The sequence below is a fragment of the Chrysochloris asiatica genome, unplaced genomic scaffold (assembly GCF_000296735.1).
Source record: "Chrysochloris asiatica unplaced genomic scaffold, ChrAsi1.0 scaffold00143, whole genome shotgun sequence".
Lineage (NCBI taxonomy): Eukaryota > Metazoa > Chordata > Mammalia > Afrosoricida > Chrysochloridae > Chrysochloris > Chrysochloris asiatica.
Window position 1 is genome coordinate 9,109,938 of NW_006408661.1, and position 5,498 is coordinate 9,115,435.

Sequence of the window (5,498 nt, forward strand, 5' to 3'; positions counted from 1 at the left end):
CTTATCAACAGTCTGGGTGGGAGGTGATTTCAAAACACATTTACTCTATCCCCAATGTTACACTGTCCATAGATCAGTACATTTTCATAGATCACACACATATGACATGTACTCAAATAGGCCCACTTCCTTAAAGTAGCCAAAGGCAAATCACTGAATTAGAGTATTTGAGTTAGTATTATTTACCTCCCTTTAGCAGGACAGATACTTTGAATTGCATTTTGTTTCTTTGTTGTTTCCCAGGAGAAAGATAGAAAAGCTAAATTTATCTATCCTTTTCTGACCAAGTCTCCTTATGACCACAGGCAAAGATTTTAAGACAATTGGCCTGTGTTTGCAGTGTAATTTGTGCCAGAGGAAGCTAGGGCCCCTCATGAGGATCTGGGTCCTGCATTTCATACCAACCATTGACATTAATAAATGACGAAAGACTCGTGTCGTGAATCTGTTGTGGACTGAACAATTTACCACTGCTTCTGTTGATGTCAGTATTTTATAGAAACAGTAAATATGCTGTGACCGGAAAGCTTTACACCTGATAGCCAATTGGCTCACATTCTCCAATACTCCTTTCTGTCTGTTGTTGTTGTTAGATGCCATTGAGTTGGTACCGACTCATACCAACCCTATGCACAACTGAATGAAACACTGCCTACTCCTTGGCCAATCTCACAATTGTTACCACACTTGAGCCCATTGATGCTGCCATTTTGCCATGGTAGTTCTAAATTCAGAACGGTAGCTGCTTCTGATATTTTTAAAGGAGTATTTTCCTCTTGCCGCTAATGGTATTAAAACATTAGGCAATGTTCTCTGAACAACCCACATAATTGAAATACAGACACTATCATAATATTACTAAAACAGGTCTCAGGATGCCCTAAACAACTTGCATTCTTATCTGGCTGAAATGTGATGAGAGACCCAGCTTTTAACTGAAGTTTGGAAAAGAAGGAGCTAGAGGTGAAAAACAGGAGGGCAGCTGTGGTGGTCTGATGAATATAGTACGCCTGTTTTGCTTCTGGAGTCCTGGTATGGCACTGTGGGTTAATGCGCTGGACTGCAAAGTCACACTGATCCCCAAGTTGGAAGTTCAAGCTCACCAGGTGCTCCTTGGAAACCCTAACCAGCCAGGGTCGCGATGGGTTGGAACCTACTTGACGGCACTTAACAACAACAATAAGCTCTGCTTCTAAGCTGCCTCTGCTGCTTTTGACCTGTGCATATATCCTCATAGTGCTAGCCATGAGTTTTGGGAAGGCCAAATATCGTGTTGTAGTGCTGCAGGATAATGCACTGAACCACGAGGACAGTTTGAACTGCAAGGTTGGCAGTTCAAACATACCAGCTTCTCCTGGGAAACCCTACGTAGGGTTGCTATGACTTGGAACTAACTTAAGGCACTTAACAAAAAAACAGTTGTTCTCTAAAGTTGAGAATTGGTCGAGTAAAATAGAGGAAAAAGTCTATCAAACCAAATAACCAAAAACATTGACTTAATGAAATAACTCATACTCAGAGAGCATAACCTTGGCATTAACCTAATTATTTATTTTAATTGTCTTTATGATAACAGTAGGAACCCTGGTTGCACAGTAGTTAAGTCCTCTGCTGCTAACTGAAAAGTTGGCCACCCAAACCACCAAGTAGCTGCAAGGGAGAAAGACCTCCAAGGAAACAATCTATTTCCATAAAGATTGTTGTTGTTAAGTGCCATCAAGTCAGTTCCCACTCATAGTGACCCTGTGTAAGGTTTCCAAGGAACAGCTGGTAGGTTTGAACCATGGATTTTGCTGTTAGAAGTCCAGTGCTTATCCTACAGTGCCACACCAAGACCCTCCTAGAAAACCCAATGGAGTAGTTCTATTTTGTCATCTAGGGTCACAATGAATTAGAATCAACTTGCTAGCACACAATAACAACATGATAACTGGAATAAAGCTTTTGGAAGAAATTTCAGGCATTGGTTACATGCCAAAGGCTTTGTTTTTTAAGAATGAATAATTGTAGCTGAAGCGAGGCATAGTACGAGAATATATTTTAACTAGCTATTTGCTCCTGTGAAGTTATGTAAAACGGAAATAGAAATAGAATTGTGAGATTAACTGGTTTACCATATACTGGTGATTCTCCTAAATGCTGTGCATATTTTAATCTTTTTTACTCCTCACAATACTCATATGGAGTGAGTGTTAACTACCCCCGTTGACAGATGAGGGAATTGAGGCTTAGGTTAAATCATTTCCTTGAGGTCATGTAGTTAGTACTGGTAACTCTTTTTTTTTCCCTCCATTTTCCAAAAAGGTTTATTAGGAACCACTGGGGACCTCTGCTCTGAGAATGGCAGTGGAAGAATTGTGTATGGTGTGGGAGGCACCTGTTTCAGGTGTTGCCCCGAGTGGGGCTATTCCCAGAACCTCCCCCCTTAGGCAGCCTCGTGGCACTGGGCTGTCTAGGCATCCTCTGGCCAGCTAGGTTCTGCCAGGGTTGGGGCTCCACTGAGTGGGATGTTGCCTTTGTTTCTCCTTGAACACGTCAGGGTCGATGGCGCCACCCGCCGCTTGAGCTCCATCTCCTCGGCGCTCAACACCTTCTTCCACCACAGGGCCAGCTTCTGCAGGGCCACCTCCAGGCCAGCCCGCGCTCCCGACCCCGACCCGGCGCCCCGCGCCGCCATTAGGCCAACACAGATCAGTAATGGTAACTCTTGATGTGATCGCAAGTGGTCTGACTACAAAAAACCCTGGTGGTGCAGTAGGTTAAGTGTTGGGCTGAAGGTTAAGTATTGGTGATTCAAACCCAGTAGCTGCTCCGTGGGAGAAAGATGAGCCAGTCTACCTTATAAATCATATGGAACAGTTCTACACTGTCCTAGGAAAATGATTCAAGGACAGTGGGTTTTTGGTTTTGGTCTCACCACAAAACCCCAGCTTTTCACTCTGCTGTAAAAAGGAGCAATGTCTGCAAAATTCAGCTGATAGAAGGCAATATTTCCTCTTCTGAAAATGGGGGAAATAGCTGTAACTATTCATAGGTTGTGATTAGGACTAAATAAGATAATAAATGTAAAATGTTTAGAACACCTCTGAATAAATGTTAGAGATCATGATTGATATTAGTATCTTTAAAGGGAATTCTAGGTGTTCTGCATTCTTTGGCTTGCCTTATTCTCCCAGGAGTCTTGGCCTGCTGCGAAGATGGCACGATGCCTCTCATGAATGAACACAGTAATTGCAGGCCTTGGAGCTGAACCTGGGTGGCACTTTGAAGCCGGGATTAAAGTACTAGCATGTAGCTGCCAAGTACCCAACAGAGCAAGGATCTCCGTGATTGGCGGAATTTCTGTTCCTGCATTCTTTCTGAAAGCGGGGTTTTCCCAGAGCTCTATTTTATAAACACATCAATTACCACTTGTTTCCGGTGCTTTTCTGATAAGAGAAACATTTCAAATCTGTGCTCAGAGACTTTCAAGCACTAGATATTCCAGGTTTTGTTTTTTTCCACCCCAAATGCAGCCCCCTTCCCCTGTGAGAGTTGCAGTGGCAGGAGTGTTAGCCTCTTTTGATTCTATGTACACAGTGACCCCTGGGCTCTCGGAGGGCTTGGGGATTCAGTGGATGAGTTTCCTAATTGGCCTAGAGGCTGACTGCTCAGTAGTTATCTCCTCACTGTAAATGAACCTCATAAGAAGTTTGGGGCATTTGTGGTTCAGTGGTAGACTCTCTCCTTCCATGAGGGAGACTACAGTTCAGTTCCTGGCCAATGCACACCATGTGTAGTTATCACTTGTCTGTCCGTGCTAGGTTCCAGTAGAGCCTCCAGACTAAGACAAGAGTAAGAAAAAAGTCCTGGGGAGCTACTGACAGTTGGCCAGTGGAAACCCTTGGGATCACAGCAGTCTGATTATGAGAATGGTACAGGTAGCATTTTGTTCCATTGTACATGGGGTCACCATAAGTCGGGGTCGTCATGTGTTGGGTGTTGACTCAACCACAGGTAACAGCAGTGATAAAGTATAATTGGAGAACTTTCAAGAAAAGCAGCAAAAGAAGCAAGCATGCATACAAAGGGAAGCCCGACTTTAATTATTCCACACTTAGACAAAATGTTTTAGCTTTTTGTTGTTGTTGCCGGTATTGTTAAGTGCTGTCAAGTCAGTCCCAACTTACAGTGACCCTGTATAGGGTTTCCAAGGAGCGCCTGGTGAGTTTGAACCGCCAACCTTGTGGCTCAAACCAACCTTGTAGCCCAGTGTTTTATCTCACAGTGTTACACCAGGACTCCTTTAATTATTTGGTGGTGGTGGTGGTGGTGGTTATGTGCCGTGGAGTCAGTTCTGACTCATAGCAACCCTGTACAGGGTTTCTGAGGCTGTACATCTTTACGGGAGCAGAAAGCCTCATCTTTCTCCTGCAGAATGGCTGGTAGTTTTGAACTGCTGACCTTGAGGTTTGCAGTCCAATTTGTAACCACTATGCTACCAGAGCTCCTTCTTTAATTCTTTAGGAGATACTATATGAGCCAGTAAGACAGGAGAGGGGTTATTTTATAGTTTGAAAAAATAATAGAATTAATGGAATAAGGGAAAACTCCCAAGCCCAAAAGAGAATTATTTGACCTTATGTAGAATGCCCTGACTACAAATCACCCTTGAAGTGGAATCCAATAACACCATTGAGAATGTCAAGGCAAAGATCCAAGATAAAGAAGGCATCCCTCCTGACCAACAGAGATTGATCTTTGCTGGGAAGCAGGTAGAAGATGGGTATACCCTATCTGACTACAACATTCAGAAAGAATCCACCCTGCACCTGGTCCTTCGTCTGAGAGGGGGGATACAGATCTTCATGAAGACCTTGACCAGTAAGACCATCACCCTTGAAGTAGAGCCCAGTGACACCATTGAAAATGTCAAGGTGAAGATTCAAGACAAAGAAGGCATCCCTCCTGACCAGCAGAGATTGTTCTTTGCTGGGAAACAGCTGGAAAACGGACATACCCTGTCTGATTACAACATCCAGAAAGAATCCACCCTGCACCTAGTCCTTTGAGAGGAGGGATGCAGATCTTCGTGAAAACCTTGACTGGTAAGACCATTACCCTTGAAGTAGAGCCCAGTGACACCATTGAGAATGTCAAAGCAAAGATTCAAGACAAAGAAGGCATCCCTCCTGACCAGCAGAGATTGATCTTTGCTGGGAAACAGCTGGAAGACAAGCGCACACTGTCTGACTACAACATCCAGAAAGAATCTACCCTGCACTTGGTCCTGCGTTTGAGGGGAGGTGTCTAAAGTTGTGCCTCCTTCCTTTTAAGCTTTCAAGAAATTTCATTACACTTTTCTGTTAATAAAGTTGTTGCATTTCCCCGCCCCCCAAAAAAAAAAAAATTCAGGGTGATTGCCCCTGAATTTGGGCATTTGGTCTCTTCCCTTTGATTTGCCTGCCAGATCTGTCTGTGCTAACTAAGGTGAACTTGATCAACATCTATTTTTCCTA

The 5,498-nt window shown here is 43.7% G+C and overlaps 1 pseudogene; it reads left to right on the top strand.

Moving 5' to 3' along the window:
• Positions 1-4,637: 4,637 nt before the first annotated feature.
• Positions 4,638-5,293, top strand: LOC102834996 (annotated as a pseudogene).
• Positions 5,294-5,498: the final 205 nt, after the last annotated feature.